Below are 22702 nucleotides of genomic sequence, written 5' to 3'. Positions count from 1 at the left end.
TTGACAGGCCTGTTCTGCAGTCGTCTGGAAGCACAAGCAGACTGGTGTGTGGAAGAATAACTTTGTGAAAAGCTTTTCTCATATAATTACAGCATGCCTAAAACGATTGACATACATGGGCATATGATTGACGCGTGTCATTGTGTTTTCACTCTTTTCTGTGCTTTGAAGAACAAATCACATCACGTCAAAGTGTCAGCAGGGTGTGCAAATATTATACAGTATATATATGTAATTTTAATTATATATATATATATATACACACACACTCACTTTATAAGGTAACATCTTGCTACTTCGTCTCCTATTCTTCGTAGCAGAGATTTAAAAATGTGCTGGAAATATTCCTCAGAGATTCTGGTCCATAGACATGATAGCATCACACAGTTGCTCCAGATTTGTCGGCTGTACATCTATGATGTGATTCTCCCGTTCCACCACATCCCAAAGCTACTCTATTGGATTTGTTTATTGTAATGTTCAAAAAACAGTTTTAGATTATTTGAGCTTGGTGACATGGCATGTTATTCTGCTGGAAGTAGCCATCAGAAGATGAGAACACTGGTCATAAAGAGCTTGACACTGTCAGCAATACACAATACTCAGGCTGTGGCGTTTCATGATGCTCAATTGGTACTAAGGAGGTGATACAAGGAAGGATGGATCCATGCTTTCAAGTTGTTTACGCCAAACTATGACCCGACCATCTGAACTGATCTCCAATGAGTGCAAATAAAGGTAGTGCATCCGAGCTAAAATATTTAACAGCTTTTCTGAGTGATTACAATACAAAAGTGACTCTAAAGAACAACAAACTTTTATATATATATATATAGGTAATAAAATAATAATCAGACACTTAAAAGGATAGTTCACCCAAAAATTTAATTTCTGTCATTTACTCACACTCGTGTCATTCCAATCGAATGTGTTTGACTGTCTTTCCTCTGTGGAACAAAAAAGAAGATATTTTGAAAAATGTTTTACTGTTGAAAGTCAACTGGGTCCAATGTGAGTATGTTTGGCTGATGATCACCAATTCCTCTTATTTTTCAACCCCTCAAACTATCCCTATCAAACTATCGACATTTTTCACCATACAATCATGTCGATGTGAATAAGTCCAGCTCTACGTTTGTGCCTCGATTTATCTTGTTTCACTCGGAAATGTCCCATTACTTCAGTAAAATGGATTGCAAATGCAGTTTTATTTTTTCTTTGGAACATTATGTGCATGCCGCACATGTCCAGTCTTTCAAGAAGAAAATACTCCTGTCAAAAAAAGGGGGTGAAGCAAGATGTTTTGTGTGGGAAGAGCATTTGGCATCCAGCTGAGATGATTATGAGACTCTATGAGAGACTCCAAAACTAAATAAAGACTTTACCATACAATTCAATACAGCAAAATTCACACATTGTCTTTTGATGTAATTTTTTTTAGAAAATGCATGGTCCCTAGAAAATACTGCACCTCAAAAACATCAGACATGTTATTAGTTGTTCCCTTTCAGTCGCTCACGTTCGATGTAGTCGACTGATTGGGATCACGCTTAGGGAGCCTGTCATCTTCGAGTACTGTTAAAACGAGCCAATGCACATTGGCGTGCGAGATCTGCATCTCACACTCCGCCCCGCGGCATGGGTACAAATACGGAAGTGGATGCACGCACCAGTTGTCTTTCGCTTCGGAGCCGATCGGTGTCGATGTCTCTGAAGAGTGTTGAAGTTTTCAACGAGCGAGTGTGTCGGTCTTCTTCTGGAAGACTCTCCCAGTGCTGGTTGAGCGTGAGTCCAGCAGTGATCGCGAACTTCTGAGCTCTCAACCGCTGTTTTAATCATTTCTGTGTGTTTGTTGACGCTTGGTTAAAGGACAAAGAAGTGAGTGCTTCACTGTTTCAGTTCACTGTTTAGTGTTTCTGGATGCGGTCGTTCCCTGGCCCCCTCTGACGGTATTTCCCCTCTTCACGTATTTAAAAAAGTTCAGCACGTGTTTAAAAAAGTTCAGCGTTGTTTGCAACACTTCGGTGTTGAGCGAATGTGCCCTGTCATGCGCGCGGACATCGCACTCCTACTGGCGAAGAATGCGATTGAACCAGTTCCTTCAGCCGATATGAAGACCAGCTTCTATAGCTCGTACTTCGTTGTACCCAAGAAAGGTGGTGGTTTATGGCCAATCTCGGACCTGCGACTCTTGATTCGGGCCCTCTTCAAGTCTCCGTTCAAGTTGCTAACGCAGAGATGTATTTTCGAATGCTCCGTCCCCGAGATTGGTCTGCAGCGTTCGACCTGAAGGACGCGTACTTCAGCTCTCTATCCTCCGCAACGCAGGCCATCCTGTGGTTTTGTGTTTCAGGGTTCGAAATCTTAGTACAAATCCTATAAAGATAAAAAAAATGCACTCTCTAGTTATATCTCATATATTTATTAATACCATGTCCACAAGTACAAATCCTACCCTTCGAGTGCTACATAGCTAGTTGGGTCTTCAGGTCAACTGGGAAAAGAGTAAACTCGCCCACGGGCTGAAGATCTCTTTTTCCGGGAAGGAGCTGGACTCTCCTTAAAGCAGTAACGTGTCTGGTCGGTACTATTTAGAAGTAAGAAAGGGTCCCACTGAAACCTTTTCAGAGGCTTCTGGGGCATATAGCAGCCGTAGACGCAATGGTTTCCTCGAAGATCTACTCGAAGATGACAGGTTCCCCAAGAGTGATCCCAATCAGTCGACACGTCGACTACGTCTCCATTCCCTCCTTCAGGGAACGAGGGTTAAATACGTAACCGAGACGTTCTCATGTGAACAACTATTTACAAAATAGCACAAAAAATAAAGCCGCTGCTGGTGATCTCCCATGACGAATGTGGTCTGGCAGAGTTCCACAGAAATGGTAAGATTTCCAGCTTACCGTCTGGATCCAAGTTTTAGTCACATGTGGCTTTGGGTTCATGTTCATCAAAGGCCTGAATTCATATGGGAGTAATTGAATCCATTCTCACAACAAATATGAGTTTCAATGTTATTTACCTCTTGGAGGATTTCACTATGGTTGATGGCCAATGAAAAGTTAATAGTTCTAAATGAATGCTGTGTTTATCACTTGCAGAGTGTGACGTGATAACATACACATGCAAAACAATGAAGAGGAGGAATGGAGCAGCCTGATGTATACCATTCAAAAGGATTTTTTTTGTTTTATGTTTTTGAAAGGAGTCTCTTCCGCATTTATATGATAAAAATTACATTATTATTGTGAAATAATATTACAATTTAATCTAACTGTTTTCTATATGAAAATATTTTAAAATTATAATTTATTCCAGTGATAAAAAGCTGAATTTGAGCATCATTACTCAATACAGAAAACAGTTGTGCTGCTTCATGTTTTTGTGAAAACATTTTATTCAGGATTCTTTGATGAATAGTGAGTTCAAAAGAACAGCATTTATTTAGAATAAATAGACATTTTTACCTTAAAGACGTTAGACTTTTGCAACATTATAAATGTCATTAATGTCATTATTTGATCAATTGAATGCATCCTTGCTGAATAGAAGTATTAATGTCTTTAAAAAAAAAGTTCTTATTGACCCCAGAGCTTTTCAACAACAGTGTATACTATTTTGCTGTGGCTTTCCTGTTATAAATGGGAAAAAAGGCTGTGCATCCATTGATTTTATCATGGTTTAAATTGAGTTTAAAGCAACACCAAGGAACTTTTCCTCTGGGTCTTGGAAATATATTATGAAGCTTGAAAAACTACATAGTGTTACTTTAAGCACTCTGCTTCATTTCACAATCATCACATTTTTCCTCAGATATTTCACGTTCACCACCTGATATCGGAACTGATAAAAGCATTGATTAAACCATGTAGCATGTCTTGAGGTTGTCATGGTTACGCTGCACTCAAACGCACAAGTCACATGATAAGCGCGACCGTTTTATGGTGATGATTGTGAGAAACACTGTCCAAAAAAACAGTGTGATGTACAGTGTTGCCGGGAAGAGTTTGGAGTCAAGTGGGCGTTCTGCGTGTGTACCCTGTCATTTCCTGAGGATTCTTAGTATGAGAGAGAGATTGAGGGGGAGGTGAGAGAGAGAGAGAGAGAGAGAGAGAGAGAGAGAGAGAGAGAGAGTGAGAGAGAGAGAGAGAGAGAGAGAGAGAGAGAGAGAGAGAGTGAGAGAGTGAGAGAGAGAGAGAGAGAGAGAGAGAGACAGAGAGAGAGAAAATTGCTAAATTGGAAAAGACATTGACGATGCAACGCACTCAGATAAAGTGTCACTATTCAGATAAAGTTGGAAATAGTCTGTCTACAGTCTGACAGCAGCAAAAAAGCATGTAGCCCTGCACAGATTGTCTTCTGAGATATTATGCATTATTTATGTACAATACCATGACAAGCTCCTTCCAGGATATGACCCGACTGCCACCTCAGGTCTCCATCCGTTTAATCCCACATTTCCCTGGAGTCCTGCAAACTGGATCCATGCAGCTGAAATAATAGAACAATATCACTGATTTCATGTTAAAAATGATTTAAATCAAGGTGAAGTTTATATCTTTAAACTGGTTTAGGTGCTACAACTGCTCGCCATTTTACTTTTTAACACTATTTTGCAGTTCAATGTAGTATTTCACTGTTGTGACAAATTCATTCTAAAAAAAATATTTCTTCTGCTCACAATGGCTGCATTTATTTAGTTAAAAAAACAGTAATATTGTGAACAATATTACAAATTAAATAACTTTTGTATATTTGAATTTACTCAGCATCATTACTCCAGTCTTCAGTGTCACATGATCCTTCAGTAATATGCTGATTTGCTGCTCAAGAAACATTTCTGATTATTATCAATGTTGAAAACAGTGATTCGTATTTTTGTAGAGACCATGATAAAAAAAAAATAGTATTCATTTATGAACAGAAATTCAAAAGAACAGCACTTCTATTTAAACAGAAATTCTTTGTATATTTGTAATATTATAAATTTATGACACATTTGTTGAATTTAATGTCCTTGCTGAATAAAAACGTTATATATATATATATATATATATATATATATATATATATATATATATATATATATATATATATATATATATATTAGGGGTGTAACGATACCCTCATGTCACGATTCGATACATATCACGATACTGAACTCACGATACGATATTATTGCGATTTTGAAGACATATGGTAAAAGGTTAAAAAAAATGTACTGTTGATTAAAATGCTAAATTTGATATTACATTGTGGGTTTAAATGAATAGGCTTGGACTTGGTGCTTGTAACCCAAGGACAATGGTGACACCAGAATAACAATATTCATGAGTTATTGTAGATGAATATGCTTGCACGCTTTCACTGACTAGATATATTTAAAATAATGTCGGCCACTTTTTACTGGTAACATTAGACATTTGGCATTATCAGGACCCACAAATATTCCCCCATTGCATTATTATACATTATAATCAACATTATATAAAACTTGAATTTTTTCTCACACAGTAATTTTTATTTTGGGGGGACTATCCACGATACATATTGTCACTATCCACGATACGTATTGTTGCATTTTTGTATTGCGATATATTGTGGCACGATATATTGTTACACCCCTATATATATATATATATATATATATATATATATATATATATATATATATATATATACAGTTTATATATAGGCTATATATATAGACATATATATAGACTATATATATATATATATATACATATACATATATATATATATAGACTATATATATATATATATATATATATATATATATATATATATATATATATATATACATATAAATATATATATATTACATACACACAAATATCTTAATTTTCTTATCATGACAATAAAGAAGAAATGTGGTTTTGCAGAACCATAAAATTTGTTCATAATACTTTATATGCACTATTTATTAAGTCTTTTAAAGCTGAAAATCCTCCAGGTCACCATAGTTTTCAAATCTCATCCGTGTTTCTGCACTATCACACCTTGAGAGTCAAAAGTGCATTACACTTGTTTTTATATAAGTGACTTTTACCCTATGGTTTGTTTTGTTATATTTCTGTTGTTTTGTGAGTGTAAGGCTACATCAGAAACTAGATACTTCCCTATATAGAAGACAAAAAACAAATGTGACAAAAGTACTGTATGTCCGAATATACTACTCATAAAAAAGTAGGCAAAAAGTACCGAGATGACCTACTACTTCTGTAGAGATTCCTAAGTGTAATATGATGGACACTTTACTATCCCATGAGGCCACAGGAGAGGATTTATGAATGGCAGTGACGTGACACAACTAAAGCTGGTAGGTCACATGATAATGGCAACATGGTGAATGCAGTACATCCGGATTACATTCATACTACACACATGCATACTATACAGAACATACTTTTTTAGTGGTCAATAATTATATTCAAAAAAGTACCTATTTAAGAGAGTATGCGATTTCGGACACATCCCAAGTCTGTCTAGGAATGAACCGAGAGTATATAGTGCAGAGTTTGTGTGTGTTAGGAGAGTTTGAATGTGTGTTAGAGAGTTGAAAACTGCTTGCACCTGAGGATCTGTGTTGGTTTTATTGTCCCCTTTGCCTGTTTTCTGATACTGGGTTTGGATTGCCCTTTCAAATTTGTTTGGCTTTGTAAATAGATTTGTAAATAGTGTATAGTGTAAATTGAGGATTTAGGAAAGAGTCTGATTGAAACTAAACAGTTTGATCTCTGTTTTGGTTAGGGAATTAATGTTTAATTTATTTTTTGTTTAGAGATTAGGAAAGAGGTTTTAAGAAAATAAAGTTTTGATTGTTATTTTTGGCCCGGTCTTGAATCTAGAGTCTCAATTTAAGACAGTAAATTCATCATTGTTGTTCCAAATTCACTGCATTCCAGAGTCCCTAGACTCTTTTCCCTAGACGGGTGTAACAGTAAATGCCAGTGGTTCTCACGTTTCATGGCCAGTTTTAAATCACTTAAATAACCTGATGTCTCTGTTCGCTATTGTATGACTTCAGATGGCTTATAGCACAGGGGAAGTACAATATGGACATTAGTCTTTGAAAAAAGTAAATGCTACTATTACTGTACCCTTTTTCAATCAGCAAGATCATTTCCTGCATCTAGGATCATGTGTGTTTGTAGTTAGAAACATCACAGTAATTACAAACACACAAGCATCACAGCCTCATTCTGTCAGCGAATATTGTAATCAAACTCAGATATTTGTCATTTCAGATAAAAACCTTCTGTGTCGAGTGTGCAGGCGAGGAAGGAACAAGAAGCCGTAATATGGATTCATGTGGGTTTTCACATCCAGCTGTCAACACTTCACTGTTTTTCGGCCATCATTTGACTGAAATAAGTTTTACCTGCCCTCTGTGTCTCAGCAACAGATCACAAAGGTCTCATGGTTACAATTTCCATGGTAACTATGACCAGATCCTCTATTCATCAGATAAAACCCCAAAGAGCTTCATGCAGATCAGAACTAACCCCTCCAGCACAGACACTTCTTGACTTCATGATCGACTATGATAAAAACTCATACACATATGTAGAATAGCTATTATGTGCATGATAAAAAAATTATATATATATATATATATATATATACACTATACACACACACACACATGTTTTATAATTATAATATGCAAGCAGAATATTAGGCTATAGTTAAGAAATACCTTTAAACTGTTCATCTTTTAAATATTTCATTTTATAATTACTTTTATAATTATAATATCCGAGCAGAATATTATAGTTAATAAAGAAACACTTTAAATTTCTTTTTACAAATTGCATGTTACATATACAGAATTTATTGTCAAAATATAAAATTTGAATTATTTATTAATCATATAAAATAAAAAATACAAATACATTTAAGAAATAAATTCATGAGACCTTAGCTCTGTTGATATCTTTTATTTGAACAATTACTTATTTAAATGTTATTTATTTTATCTTTTAGGATTTAATATTAATTTGTCTTTTAATATTATTTAATTATAATATGTGGACAGAGCACATAAATAAATAATTCATTTTACTTTTTAAAATACTTTTTGCCATTTTCTGCTTCATAATTTGAATGTGGATTGTTCTTGATTGTTCATGAAGCAAGCAATACAACTCTTTAAAACGAATCATATCTATTTTACAGAAAAATAAAGGTTGTAACTAAACATTGCATGCCATCTTCAAATGAGAGAAACAAACTAGATTTTTACATTTAATGATGTGTTTCTTGCCTGTGCAAACTTGCCACCATAACAGAGGTTCAATTGGGTTCTATATGCCAAAGAAATTCAATATAGCCCCTTTCACACAGCGCGTTGATCCCGGGAAATTGCCGGAACACCTTCTGTGTGAACGCAAACACGACCCGGGATTGATTCTGGGATTGATGACGCTGAAGTGAAGTGAAAGCAGGTTAGTGAAACGGTATGTAATGCGCTAGTTTATGATCGAATCAGAGAAAAAAATGCACAAACGTGGTTTCTCCAGAGAGAAATTGCAGCTCATAAGCAAACTATAGACGCTGCTGAGACATTACATGTCACATCGATGTCACGTGTCTTCACAGGATTTTTACGGGTTGTTTGTGAACGCACTCTCTGATTCCGGAAAATCACTGGCAGTGTGAATTAACCAAAATCAAACGAACCCGGGTCAAATCACGGGTCACTTTTTCCGTGTATTTTCCGGAATTTTTATGTGAAAGGGGCTTATTTGAAATGATTGCATAAGAACATAGTTCCTTGCGTATAACCTTTTCTTCTAGGAGTGTTAAGCCCCTTTCACACAGGGCGTTGATCCCGGGAAATTGCCAGAACACCTTCTGTATAAACCAAACACGACCCGGGATTGATGCCGGGGTCGATGCCGGGTTAGGGACCTAGTAACATTGCCGTGTTCAGTTCCGGAACGTGCGCTGTGTGAACAAAAGCCGTAATCAATGCCGTTGTCGTAATGATGGCGCTGAAGCTGGGATCGTTCGCCAGCATGAAACGGTACGTAATGCAGAGAGAGAGAGAAAGAAATCGCAGCTCATAAGCAAACTATAGATGCTGCTGAGACAATAACGTCACATCGATGTCACGTGTCTTAACAGGTTTTGTGTGAACGCACAGTCTATTTCCAGAACATCACTGGCAGTGTGAATGAACCAAAGTCAAAAGAAACCGGGTCAAATCCCAGGTCACTTTATCCGTGTATTTTCCGGAATCTCTGTGTGAAAGGGGCTCAAGATGTTGCACGTCACATTAACAGACATGACCCAAAATAACCAGAGAACAAAGCAACAGTAACCGTGAAAGCACCCAAAAGAGAAAGTTCAAAAAGAGCTCTGCAGCTGTTAAACATGATACATAATGTTCACAGAGCTGTGAGTGACATGTCAAACAAAAAAATGAGCTATCACTGAAAATCAACGGAAAGAGGACACGCTGTTCTCTCCGCTGAGAGTTCGTCTGTTCCACTGTATAAACTCTTTTGTCCTCAGCGGTCAGATTCAGACATACAGTAATGCTGTCTGGCAGAGATCAGCGGGAGGGTGAGATCTGTGTAAGGACCCTTCACTCCGGAAAAGTGTGAAGAGATTCAATGACCCTTCATCCAAAACACACCTGTCTGCGTGAGAACATGCACTCTTGGTCCTGTTAGATTCCCAGCCGAATCCCAGCAGTGGCTTTACAGACAATCTATTCTTCGATAAAAAGTCCTACAGCAAGCATCACAATTACAATTCCGAAACCACCCCCATTCACTTTTCCCTTATTCCACAAATACAGTCCACTTGAGGGAGTGAATGAAAACGAGTGAGTGAATTCGGACACTGAGTGTGCAGGAGGGGCTGCCGCTTTTGCATAGTTTGTTCTTGCGGTTTGATAATCATTTGAAAGCAAACTGGCAGCTCCAACAGTGAGATTAAACCATTTATCTTGAACTCTGTCATAGAAACTAGCACGTATAAACCTTAAAGCAGCACTATGCAGGAATTCCGTTTTTGTCAAACAGCGACCCCTAGAGTCGCTGTAGAGTACTTGTATGTAACGTTACAGTTGTAAATACAACTCACGCAGAGCGTGACAGTCTATGATCTGCACTCGGCCTCTCCACTTTATAATAATAAAGTAGCCTACCGCGTTAGGCTAACCTGAGCCTAAATGCCAGATGACATCAATAAAGTTACATCATGTACGTCGCATTATTTCATAACAATGTCCGTTATTATGATGTTGTTAGACATGATTATTGCAATTTATCATAATAGTTTGCAAATTGCGCTCATTTACACTATTGACAACGTGTAGGCTTATTTATGTCCTGATAATTATGTGAGATATTGACAACTGTTCTCATGAAAATCGCAGGAATCAACTTTAACAGTGAAAGCCTGAGCGAGTAGGACTCTTGCGATACTTCCTGACGCTGAGGTCCGCCGGCCCAAAGTTACAAGTGCGGTTTTTCCACTCATAGGCACCAGAGGGGGGCGAGACGACCACCATTCAACCTGAAAAGAGTCATATAACCATTCCAATAACTCTGAAGCTGTTCAGTTAAGCTAAAAAAACTGCATAGTGCTGCTTTAATTAAACAATTTAATAATCAAGAAAAAAGGAATCTATTCCTGTATGATATTACGCTGTAGCCACATTGGACCAGCGGTTTGGAAAATGGATGAATGTCTTCATTTGGCAAGGAACTCTCACAGTGCATCATGGGAATTCTCTAGCTGTTGAGCCAAAGCCATTGGAAGAGTGTAACGCTAGCTAACTAACACTACGGTACGCAGAGAAGGAGACCAGAGGTTTTTTTTATTTATTTATGTATTTCAATTGATTCACTACACTGAATAAACTGCTTTTGTGGGAAAAAGGCTTATTTAATGAATCAACAGACCATCGGCTAATCTTCAACATGTTTGCAATTAAACATTAGTTTTGGATCAATCTATTTTTAAAGTTTACACCAAAAAAAAAATGCTGTTTTAAAAGAGAAGTCAGGTACAATTGCGCGACAGATTCAGTTTATGGCACTTATCATTCATTTCTATGCTTATCCACAAACAGTAATTGACTGTCGCACAACTCTGAACGAAATTCAATGACATCACGGCTGTAATGTGATTGGTTATCAAGGCACACGTGATTGAAGTTAGCCGTTACACTTACTCCAATGGCAGAGCCACGGACCCTCTCATCTCCCAATAACAAGTGAATATCGTTTGAATACTTTTTATCGGGGTGCATTATGGGATTGAAGGGGTGCATTATGGGATTGAATAAGTGTACTCGATAAATGTCTACTATGGTTTCGGACACCACTACAAATGGCTGTATAATAGTGGCCTATTTATGGGTATAGGGGGTGATTTCGGACACTGCCTTAATATTCAAAGATATTATTGATTTGACTGCACTCACAATATCGGATGAGAACAAAACTTGAACTGAATTGATGTGGATGATGATACTATTGCCTTCTGTCGAGCTGCTCTATGCTGAATCGAATTTGTTCGAGAATTGATTAATTTTGTAATATAGACATTTTCATTGAACCGAATTGAATCAACACTGAACTGACTTGAGCTGAATGAAGAGTCTGTTGTCTTCTGTAGAGCTTCTTATAACTAAATTGGGCTTCAAAATTGATGAACTTGACAGATATTGAATTGAACTGAACCAACACTGATCTGAATAATGACAATATTGTCTTCTCTACAGCTGCTTAACAGCAGAATTTGAATTTGTCTCATATTTGATAAAGTTTGCGTAATTGATTCTGTTATTTTCCTGTTTATTACTGTGAGTCTGCTTTGAAACATTCTGATTTCTGTGCATCAGTTAAAACTGACTACTTACCAATTTAAGCCACTTTTGTTTCAATCAGGACTGTGAGATCCAACCACTTTTCTTCTCCAGTCTTCAGCACAGATCGAGAAGGAAACCCTTTGAGAAAGTGCAGCCACTTTGTAAGAACCTGTATTGACAATGTAACACAAAGTCATGCAATATCAAACAGCAGCATGCGATATCTGATGCAAAGCATATTAAAACTGGCGACAGTGTTCAGAGAAAGTAAAATGGCTTTCCTTTTAAGTCAGTATGTCAGACAAATTAAATGATTATAATGTGTGCCCCATTCGCAAGGTTTAAATCCCAGTAATTATCAGGGTTAATGTCTACTGTAATTTCTCAATTAGACATTTTAACTCTACTGAGAGCAGGTGGGGAGTGATGCACCTGTTCCACTAACTGAACGTAGGAGTGCAGAGGCGAGATGTCAAAGTTAGACTCATTAAAATGTTCAGAATGGAAGCACTACATACTGGTAAAAAAATAAATAAAATACCATTAAAAATAGTACGTGAAGCAGTATGTAATATGCAGCATTTCATACAGTAGATGCGATTTTGGTATTACATGACCTTTTTATGTGCATAATTCAAGTAAATCCAATATACATGGAAAGAACAATTTGTTAGAATTCTCATTCATCTCAAAGGTTGATGCTTGGGTGGCACATTCAGAATTATACGAACTGGCTGGATGCTTCTCTCTTTGCTTCATGGGAATTCAGTTACAGAAACATGCAAGTCAGTCATTTGAGCTGTAAATGTCATGTGACTCTTAACTCTTGCAGCAGACAGGGAAAAATATATCATGCATATCAATTAATCATTCACTGGAACATACTATAGAATAACATTTTTGCAACTTATGTGATCACTGCTGTTAGCACCCATGGCTCAAAGGGACACAACAAAAATGGGACACATTAGGAAGCCAAACTCAATGCAAAAGTTTCTTAAAGGGGCGTTCGGCAACTATGTCAACTTAATAAAACCGTTTAGAAATCATTTGGATGGTTTAATAACTTGTTCTGGTGAGAATGGTGACTTTCCCCGCTCCCCCCAGCATTCCCAGGCGAAAAACCAACCTTGCAACATGGGGACTAACGTCCCGGTAAGTTGGAAATAGGAAGTCTCGTGAGGAGCGGGAACGAGCGAGAAACACAAACGGCTTTACAGCAATTCGACATAAACACACACGCCGCCCTCAATGTGTATGATGTATTACCCACCTCGGTAGACATAGATCCACACGATAAAGTTGGCCGGCTCCGATAATAACAAATGCACATGAGCAGCGGTAGTGAGCAAGTGAGTTTTTTTTTACGACATTGTTGTGAAATGTACGCCCCACAGCTGTAGGGGGAGCTCATTGAGAAAACATGCGACAACAAAAGTGAAAATCAGCGAAGAAATAGCTAGAGTTGCCGAGTTCCCCTTTAACAAAAAAAGTAGCCTATAAAATGTAGCAGTCATACATTATCTAAATTAATGCAAACGCAAAGTTTCTCAGGGGAAAGCAAAGCTTTTGCGAGTGAATACAAAAAAAAAAAAACTATCTCTTGCAAAAGTTTTTTTTTGGTGAAAAACTACACTACCCATGAATGCTGTCCAGAAGATTCCACCAATCAGAGAGTCGAATCCATCGCCAAAAGATCTCTTTAGCTCCCCCCAATTCCATGAAACACTGCAAAGAGTATGTAATAGAGTCGGTCTCCCTATACGCTCTCAACATATTTTTTAATAATCTAAATATATTTTTAAGATGTATGCATATTTTGCAATAAACTTAAAATATTTTGTTTATATATACAGTATATAAATCAACATTTTTAAATGCATAGTTTTTATATTTCTCCATTTCTAATTCGATTATGGTGTTCGCAAAGCTTCATGGGATTGTAGGTTTTTTTTTTTTATCACTAAAGCCAAGTACACAGTCTTGAACCCTTGTATTTTTGCCTGATTTTCAAATGCTTTTTTGCTTCAAATCAAAAAGCTTGGCTTGGTTCATGGCCTATAAAGTTTTAACAAAGACTTTTTTGAAATACGGATTTCTAAAAAGCCTTCTTTAAAACTTTTTTGTTTAAGCAGTGCCTGTCCACTGTTGAAAAAGGGACAGGCAAAATATGTAAATAACTTCCTTAAAACCTTTTTTTGGGGTGGAAATCCTAACGTGCCTAAGACTATTGCACAGTACTATGTATCAAGCAATGATCTCTGTGGAAGTGTTCTACTTCCTTTAAAGAATTTAATTCATTTAGATGTTCAATGAAGGCTGTTGATCAAGATTGGCTTCATGATTGGCACTAAATTAAATGTGGTAATGTATATTTGGATGCGCAGTTGTGTACGTAACAAGAAGGCAGACAGGTATTTTTTTGTCTCTGTTAAAGCATGCCCCCGTTGGCTGATGCTCGGCTGTCTAATGGAAGTCAATGACTCGCATTAGAAAGGTTCCAGAACAGACAGAGTATCCATGGAAACCTGAGCTGGAGAGCATGTCCGTCCCAGTGCCTGCAGCGATATATTGTAATTACAGAGCCATTTATTCTGTGCTTGGAAAAAAAACCTCAGTGATGGTCGTAATCACGGCCGTCTGAAGGATCCGCATGTAAGTACACCAGCCTACGCATGACCTGATTAAAATTCCACCTAAATCAAGTCCTTCTGGCCTGTGAGAACATCTCATCTGTGAAGTGACGAATGATATCATGTGTACTGTCATGGCCATGTGTCAGAATAACCTGCTACACGGCAGTACACGCAGTGGGCCACAACCTCTGCATGCAAGCAAATCGAATTTATCGCTTTGTCTTTGGGCATGAAGACTCATGGTCTCTCTCTGTTATAGAATATTTTATGTGTTAAATCTCTTCAAGTGCAACCAAATAAATGATATGAATCAATACTTTTATTGCAACAATATAACAAATAGATTTTTTATATACATTCATAATTCCTAGGCTTGTTATACGCCAGTTCTGTTCTGAGCAGTTTTAGTGCGTTACTGTGTAGTTACCAGGTTGTCCCTTGCAAGTAAAGTCTGTTCATTCAGCGGCCATATTTACATATTTGGTCACTTAAATCCGAGGACTTAAAAAACAACCTGCGGTAACAATTGGAGATTGTCTCTTTTATTTAGAAGGCGGGACTTATTCCGCCTTATTCCACCATATACATTCATAAGTAATGTATGAGTGCACCCATCGATATTTCGTTCGGTTCACATGACGTCACTGTAGCTTTGCGCCGCCATCTTGACGACAGACTGTCATGAACCTGGTTCTCTTCTCATGTTTTATTGGTCTCTGTCTCCCTCTTCTGGTCATTCTCTGTATCTGTTCCCTCTTGTTCGCTCTCACTCTTCATTTACCTCTTATCTCCCCCAGCTGAATCTCATCCTCTCATTATCACACCTGTTCTCTATCCTCTATCATTAGCTACTCTCTATTTCTAGTCTCTCGTGTTTCACTCTAGTTTGTCGGATTATTGTTGACCGTCACGTTTGTTACCGCTGTTGAACTGTTGTTATCTGTTTTGTCCCGTCTAGTCCAGTTGTCTGTTATCAACCTGCAACTTTACCAGATCAGAGGTTACCTGTGTTGAGTCCTGAAGAGGTGTGAGGGATCTGTGCTTCTCCAGCTCTACTCTGCTCACCCTTCAGCAGTCCATGAGACCTGCTGCGTGCCTTCCTCTGTTCCTTCAAGAATATTTTGAGACTATTTCTGTTGATCGGCCGTTGCGGCTCTGCCTAGTTTCCATTAAAGACTGTTAACCTGCTTTTCGTCTCCTGAAGTTTCCTCACGCAGCAGTCCTCGTGACAGAATAATCCGACCAACATGAATCCAGCTGATGAGCAACCCTTTCGGAACGTGCTTGAGATCCAGGGAGCCATGCTGGGGAGACACGAAGGGAACTCGCCGCCGCTCGTCAGGCTGTTGAGATGCTGGCTTCCCAGATGTCTGACTTGTCTGGGCAGTTTCATCTTCTTCGAACAGACCCTGTGCGGTCCTCTGATTCCTCCGCTTCCGAGCCACGGGGGAATAATCCCCCCTGCTATGCGGGTGAGCCTACCGAGTGCATGTCTTTTCTAACCCAATGTGAAGTTGTGTTTTCGCTTAAGCCACACACTTATTCGGGACAACGGACTCGCATAGCCTACATCATCTCACTTCTCAAGGGACGGGCTCGTGAGTGGGGAACAGCGGTCTGGAATTCCGATGCCATCTGCCTCAACAGCTATTTCCTTTTTAAGGACGAGATGTTACGAGTGTTCGACCGTTCAGTCCGGGGATCGGAGGCCTCTCGTCAGTTGTCCTCTCTGCGTCAGGGAAGACGCTCTGTCGCCGACTTCTCGGTGGAATTTCGCACGCTCTCTACCTCTTGTGGCTGGAATGAGCCCGCGTTGGTAGCGCACTTTGTCGAAGGATTAAACGCAGAGATCAGGGATGAGGTTCTGGCTCGTGAAATACCATCTTCCCTCAACCCCCTCATTGAGTTGGCTCTACGTGTGGAGGACCGTTTTGAGTTGCGTCGACGAGCACATCCAGCGGCCCCGCCTTCTCTCTCTTCATCTATCTGCTCCTCTTCTACTGCACCTGCGGCAGACCAGGAACCCATGCAGCTGGGTGGTGTCCGGATCTCTGCTTCAGAACGCCAGCGTCGAATTATAAACCGTCTGTGTCTTTATTGCGGCGCTAACAACCATTTCGGCACTTCCTGTCCTTTAAAAGACAAAGCTCCCCAGTAAAGCGAGGGTTACTGGTGAGCGCATCTTCTCTATGCCCTCCGCCGCCTTCACAGACAATTTTTTCTGTTCATCTCCACCGGTCCGACTCTTCTATTGACTGTCAGGCTCTTATTGACTCTGGTTCAGAGGGAAATTTTGTGGATGAGGCCTGGGCTCTTAAGCATGGCGTTCCCCTTATTGATCTTCAGGATCCCACCACTATTTTCACCTTGGATAGACGGGTTCTCGCCAGGGTGCACCGCTCTACTGCCCTCTTGAGTCTCACCGTGTCCGGTAATGTCTGGTGTTTCATTCCCCTGATATACCTGTGGTGCTAGGTCATCCATGGCTGGTAGAACATAACCCTCAGATTAACTGGTCCAAGAACACTATCTTGTCATGGAATCTCTCGTGTCATGCTAAGTGTTTGGTGTCTGCTGTGTTTCCTGTGTCTTCTGTCTCTGTTTTTCAGGAGGAGCCAGGTGATTTGTCAGGAGTTCCCGATGAGTATCACGATTTGCGAACAGTTTTCAGTCGATCCCGGGCGGCATCCCTTCCTCCTCATCGCCCGTATGACTGCAGCATTGAGCTTCTTCCCGGAACCACTCTTCCCCGGGGAAGGCTTTATTCTCTCTCCGTCCCGGAGCGTCAGGCTTTAGAGAAGTATCTCTCTGAATCCTTAGACGCTGGTACCATAGTTCCCTCTTCCTCTCCGGCCGGTGCAGGTTTCTTTTTTGTGAAGAAGAAAGACGGCTCGTTACGTCCCTGCATCGATTACAGAGGCTTGAATGACATAACTGTCAAGAACCGCTACCCCTTGCCACTTATGTCATCAGCTTTTGAAATCTTGTAGGGAGCTAACTTCTTCACAAAACTGGATCTTCGCAACGCGTATCACTTAGTCCGCATAAAGGAGGGTGATGAATTGAAGACCGCTTTTAATACTCCGCTGGGCCACTTTGAATACCGGGTTTTACCGTTCGGCCAGGTCAACGCTCCCGCCGTATTTCAAGCTTTGGTCAATGACGTTCTACGAGACATGCTAAACGTTTTTGTCTTCGTCTACCTTGATGACATTTTGTTTTTCTCTCCATCTTTACAGGTTCATTTGCAGCATGTACGTCGAGTCCTCCAACGACTTTTACAGAACAAATTGTTCGTCAAAGCCGAGAAATGCACGTTTCATGCTCAGTCTGTTACATTTCTCGGCTCCGTCATCTCGGCACAGGGCATCAGTATGGACCCGGCTAAAGTTCGCACGGTCACCGATTGGCCCACACCCGACTCTCATATTGCGCTCCAACGTTTTTTAGGGTTCGCTAACTTCTACCGTAAGTTTATATAGAACTTTAGCCAGGTGGCCGCCCCACTAACCACTTTAACTTCTGTCAAGTCTCGTTTTGTCTGGAGTAACGTGGCTCAGACCGCCTTTGATCATCTTAAGACATTGTTTACGACCGCGCCGGTTCTCGTCACCCCTGACACTTCTAAGCCTTTCATTGCCGAGGTTGATGCCTCAGAGGTAGGAGTAGGAGCCATCCTCTCGCAGCAGTTTTCTGCCGACGAGAGGATCCATCCTTGCGCTTTCTTTTCGCATCGTCTCTCTTCGTCTGAACGTAACTATGATTTGGGTAATCGCGAACTTCTCGCCGTCCGTTTAGCCCTGGGAGAATGGCGTCACTGGCTAGAGGGGTCTTCCTTTCCATTCGTGGTCTGGACAGACCACCGAAATCTTGAGTACATCCGTTCCGCTAAGAGACAACGCTCGTCAGGCTCGTTGATCTCTATTCTTTGCTCGTTTCGATTTCTCCCTCTCCTACCGCCCGGGTTCAAAGAATTTAAAGCCTGACGCGCTGTCTCGTCAATTCTCCTCCCCCGAGACGTCACCCATCGAGTCTATCCTCAGGAACGAGTGGTAGGAGCTGTTACTTGGGGAATAGAACGAACCCTCAAGCGCGTGCTTTCCCACGCCATAACTCCCCGTGGCTGCCCTACGGGTTCATTATTTGTCGAACCCTTAGGTTCAACAAATAATGTTTGTTTGAACCTAAGGGTTCTAACAAACCCTTTCTTCAGGAAGGGTTCGTCCCTTCCTTCAGTGGGGCCACTCCTCCAAGCTTTTCGCTCATCCTGGGGTTAGGGGTATTATTGCGTCTGTGTCTCAGAAATTTTGGTGGCCCACTCGGGAACGTGATATCCATCGTTTCGTCGCGGCATGTCCTGTCTGTGCTCAGACCAAGGTTAGTAATAGACCTCCCGCTGGTCTCCTTAGACCGTTGCTCGTTCCGTCACGTCCGTGGGCTCAGATTGGTCTTGATTTTATTAAAGGACTTCCTCCTTCGGGTGGAAAGACTGTAATTCTTACTGTCTTCGATCAATTCTCGAAAGCGGCTCGCTTTGTCCCTCTTCCAAAGCTTCCCTCCGCCAAGAAGACCGCCCAAATTGTCGTCGATCACATTTTTAAGATCCACGGTCTCCCCGAGAATATCGTATCCGATAGAGGTCCTCAGTTCGCTTCTCTGTTTTGGAAAGAGTTCTGTCGCCTCATCGGAGCCACGGTCAGCCTCTCCTCGGGTTTTCACCCCCAGACCAATGGACAAGCTGAACACGCTAATCAGACCATTGGCCGTATTCTGCGAAGCCTCGCGTACCGCAACCCTGCCTCCTGGTCTGAGCAACTTCCATGGGCAGAGTACGCGTTCAATTCCGCTCCCTCGTCCGCCACCGGCCTATCTGCTTTTCAGAGCTGTTTAGGGTACAAACCCTCTCACTTTCCTTCGAGTCCTGAGTCTAACGTTCGATCTGTTAATGCGCCAATCTTCGTCTCCAGTATCCGTCTCGTAAACTGGCCCCCAAATTTATTGGGCCCTATCGCATAATTCAGGTCCCTAGCCCTGTCTCTGTGAGGCTCTGATTGCCATCCAATCTCCGCTGTGTTCACCCCGTGTTTCATGTCTCTTCTCTCAAGACTGTTGTTCGCCCACCCCCCCGTCCAGTTAACCCTCCGGTTCGTGTCGAGGGTTCCCCTGTCTACTGGGTCCGAAAGATCCTTGATGTCCGTCCTCGTGGTCGTGGCCATCAGTTTTTGGTTGACTGGGAGGGTTATGGTATTGAGGAGAGAAGCTGGATTCCCGCCCGGGATGTCCTGGACCGCTCGCTCATCGACGATTTCTTTCGCTCCCGTCAGTCTTCCTCTTTTAGTGCGCCAGGGGGCACACTTTGAGGGGGGGGGGGGGGGGGGGGGTTTCTGTCATGATCCTGGTTCTCTTCTAATGTTTTATTGGTCTCTGTCTCCCTCCTCTGGTCATTCTCTGTATCTGTTCCCTCTTGTTAGCTCTCACTCTTCATTTACCTCTTATCTACCCCAGCTTAATCTCATCCTCTCATTATCACACCTGTTCTCTGTCCTCTATCATTAGCTACTCTCTATTTATAGTCTCTCGTGTTTCACTCTAGTTTGTCGGATTATTGTTGACCGTCACGTTCGTTACCGCTGTTGAACTGTTGTTATCTGTTTTGTCCCGTCTAGTCCAGTTGTCTGTTATTGACCTGCAACTTTACCAGATCAGTGGTTACCTGTGTTGAGTCCTGAAGAGGTGTGAGGGATCTGCGCTTCTCCAGCTCTACTCTGCTCACCCTTCACCAGTCCATGAGACCTGCTGCGTGCGCTCCTCTGTTCCTTCAAGAATATTTTGAGACTATTTCTGTTGATCGGCCGTTGCGGCTCTGCCTTGTTTCCATTAAAGACTGTTAACCTGCTTTTCGTCTCCTGAAGTTTCCTCACGCAGCAGTCCTCGTGACACCGACGGTCTCAGTAATGCCTGCAATATGTTGTGCAGTTGGCTTCAACAACAGCCGAAAGAGGAACCCCAAACTGGTATTTTATTCTATACCAAAAGAAAAGGATAGAAGAAATGTCTCATATTGTATGAATGTCTAATATTGTATCATGTCTCATCTTTCTGTGCGCACACACCTGACCCGAAGCGTGCAGCCATAGACCCCTATACAGTGCGCGAGTAATGAATTGAGCTCTGCTTTCGTGTCTGAATGGACAAATACACACAACATTATGTTTAAATGTCCGTTTTAGAGAGTATTCACGTAAAATATGTTGGTTATGTCTTTAACAGAGTTGTCATCCAGTCTCTTTGGTAGAGAAAGAGAGAGAGAGAGAGAGAAAACAAACAAGCATGCAAATGGAAATTATCGCGGCCGGAAAAATTATCGAGCTGAATGAAATCGAGCTAATGAAACAGGCTGACAGTTTTTAAAAAGCTTCAGGAATCTTTTGCAGGTGTTTAGAGTTAATTCGTTGATTCAGATGATTAGGTTAATGGCTCGTTTAGAGACCCTTTTCATGATATGCAAATTTTTTGAGATAGGAATTTTGGGTTTTCGTGAGCTGTATGCCAAAATCATCAGTATTAAAACAATAAAAGACCTGAAATATTTCAGTTGGTGTGCAATGAATCTAAAATATATGAAAGTTTAATTTTTATCATTACATTATGGAAAATAATGAACTTTATCAAAATATGCAAATTTTTTGAGAAGGACCTGTATATATATATATATATATATATATATATATATATATATATATATATATATATATATATATATATCAATCATGGAAGGCAAATTGGGGCAAGTCTGGGGCAGATAATAAAGGACAAAAGAAAACTGGGGGTAACAAATAAGGATCGGAGCTTAAAATTAAAATTGTATCCATGTAAGATGTCTTTCTCTCTCATTCAAATGGGCAGTTTGGGCGGCCATACCGGGCGAGATCGGTCGTCAATATGGCGGCGTTCTATTTCTAGTGATGTAGGTGGCATCTATGAATATATACATACAGGTCCTTCTCAAAAAATTTGCATATTGTGATAAAGTTCATTATTTTCCATAATGTAATGATAAAAATTAAACTTTCATATATTTTAGATTCATTGCAGACCAACTGAAATATTTCAGGTCTTTTATTGTTTTAATACTGATGATTTTGGCATACAGCTCATGAAAACCCAAAATTCCTGTCTCAAAAAATTAGGATATCATATGAAAAGGGTCTCTAAACGAGCTATTAACTTAATCATCTGAATCAACTAATTAACTCTAAACACCTGCAAAAGATTCCTGAGGCTTTTAAAAACTCCCAGCCTGTTTCATTACTCAAAACCGCAATCATGGGTAAGACTGCCGACCTGACTGCTGTCCAAAAGGCCATCATTGACACCCTAAAGCAAGAGGGTAAGACACAGAAAGAAATTTCTGAACAAATAGGCTGTTCCCAGAGTGCTGTATCAAGGCACCTCAGTGGGAAGTCTGTGGGAAGGAAAAAGTGTGGCAAAAAACACTGCACAACGAGAAGAGATGACCGGACCCTGAGGAAGATTGCGGAGAAGGACCGATTCCAGACCTTGGGGGACCTGCGGAAGCAGTGGACTGAGTCTGGAGTAGAAACATCCAGAGCCACCGTGCACAGGCGTGTGCAGAAAATGGGCTACAGGTGCCGCATTCCCCAGGTCAAGCCACTTTTGAACCAGAAACAGCGGCAGAAGCGCCTGACCTGGGCTACAGAGAGGCAGCACTGGACTGTTGCTCAGTTTTGCATGTCATTCGGAAATCAAGGTGCCAGAGTCTGGAGGAAGACTGGGGAGAAGGAAATGCCAAAATGCCTGAAGTCCAGTGTCAAGTACCCACAGTCAGTGATGGTCTGGGGTGCCATGTCAGCTGCTGGTGTTGGTCCACTGTGTTTTATCAAGGGCAGGGTCAATGCAGCTAGCTATCAGGAGATTTTGGAGCACTTCATGCTTCCATCTGCTGAAAAGCTTTATGGAGATGAAGATTTCACTTTTCAGCACGACCTGGCACCTGCTCACAGTGCCAAAACCACTGGTAAATGGATTACTGACCATGGTATTACTGTGCTCAATTGGCCTGCAAACTCTCCTGACCTGAACCCCATAGAGAATCTGTGGGATATTGAGAAGAGAAAGTTGAGAGACGCAAGACCCAACACTCTGTATGAGCTTAAGGCCGCTATCGAAGCATCCTGGGCCTCCATAACACCTC

The 22702-nt window shown here is 40.7% G+C and overlaps 1 long non-coding RNA gene across 1 annotated transcript; it reads right to left on the bottom strand.

The window, feature by feature from the left end:
- Positions 1 to 490: 490 nt before the first annotated feature.
- Positions 491 to 12004, bottom strand: LOC143731476 (uncharacterized). Its single transcript, XR_013200764.1, has 4 exons — positions 11903 to 12004; positions 4392 to 4491; positions 907 to 947; positions 491 to 529 (listed from the first exon to the last, which is right to left on the bottom strand). It is a non-coding gene; the product is annotated as an uncharacterized LOC143731476 (long non-coding RNA).
- Positions 12005 to 22702: the final 10698 nt, after the last annotated feature.

This window comes from Siphateles boraxobius, unplaced genomic scaffold (genome assembly GCF_051911475.1).
Source record: "Siphateles boraxobius isolate OS27281-9 unplaced genomic scaffold, OSU_SipBor_1 86, whole genome shotgun sequence".
NCBI classification, from domain to species: Eukaryota; Metazoa; Chordata; class Actinopteri; order Cypriniformes; family Leuciscidae; genus Siphateles; species Siphateles boraxobius.
The sequence above is the reverse complement of the archived record's forward strand: the minus strand, read 5'-3'. Positions and strand labels throughout refer to the sequence as shown.